Source organism: Mus caroli, chromosome 13 (assembly GCF_900094665.2).
Source record: "Mus caroli chromosome 13, CAROLI_EIJ_v1.1, whole genome shotgun sequence".
NCBI classification, from domain to species: Eukaryota; Metazoa; Chordata; class Mammalia; order Rodentia; family Muridae; genus Mus; species Mus caroli.
The window spans coordinates 53,486,431-53,487,458 of NC_034582.1; the positions used below are offsets into that span (position 1 = coordinate 53,486,431).

The 1,028-nt window shown below is 46.3% G+C and overlaps 1 protein-coding gene across 5 annotated transcripts in view; it reads right to left on the bottom strand.

Moving 5' to 3' along the window:
- Window positions 1–1,028, bottom strand: part of Klhl3 (kelch like family member 3) — a 118,529-nt gene that overhangs the window by 90,071 nt on the left and 27,430 nt on the right. The window lies entirely within an intron of this gene.

The window sequence follows — 1,028 nt, forward strand, 5'->3', positions numbered from 1 at the left end:
TCGAGGCCAGCCTGGTCTACAAAGTGAGTTCCAGGACAGCCGGGGCTACAGAGAAACCCTGTCTCGAAAAACCAAAAAAAAAAAAAAAAAAGAAGGAGCAGACATCTCCCATTTGTGCAGAATTGAGGACCTACGGTTCCTCCCGGCTCTCGGCCCTTGAGGGTGACCTCCTTGAATGCCCCTACTCAGAGGGCCCTCCACGTGTTGCCACCTCACCTTGCAAACTGCCGGCAACAATGATGCTTTGTTAAGAGGCCTGCATCCAGGCGGAAGCCCTACAACTCAGTCCCAGGAGCTCTGACACCATTTTCTGGCCTCTGCCAGTACCAGGCACACACGTGGTACACAGACCCACATACATTCAAAACACTCATACACCCAAAAATATAATTTAAAATTTCAAGCCAGGAACTAGAGATGGCTCAGTGGTTAAGAGCACTGGCTGCTCTTTCAGAGGTCCTGAGTTCAATTCCCAGAATCCACATGGTGGCCCGATCACTGCATAATAAATAAATCTTTAAAAAACAACAAACAAAAAAAAAACTCAAGCTAGAAAATGTGGTCAGAAATAGGACTCGCCCAGCAAAGATGAGAACTTTGCATCCCAATGCCAGAAGAGTATTTCTTACTTCCTAAAAAAGCTCTATTCCTATTAACTTTTGATATGCAATTCTTTATTAGAAACTGAATTTTAGGGGCTAGAGAGATGGCTCAGTGGTTAAGAGCACTGACTGCTCTTCCAGAGGTCCTGAGTTCAAATCCCAGCAGCCACATGGTGGCTCACAACCATCTATAATGAGATCTGATGCCTTCTTCTGGTGTGTCTGAAGACAGCTACGGTGTACTTACACATAACAAATAAAATCTTAAAAAGAAAGAAAGAGAGAGGTGGGGAGAGAAAGAGAGGGGGAGGGAGGGAGGGAAGGAGGGAGAGAGGGAGAGAGGGAGGGAGGAAGGAAGGAAGGAAGGAAGGAAGGAAGGAAGGAAGGAAGGAAGGAAGGAAGGAAGGAAGGGAGAAAGAAAGAAAG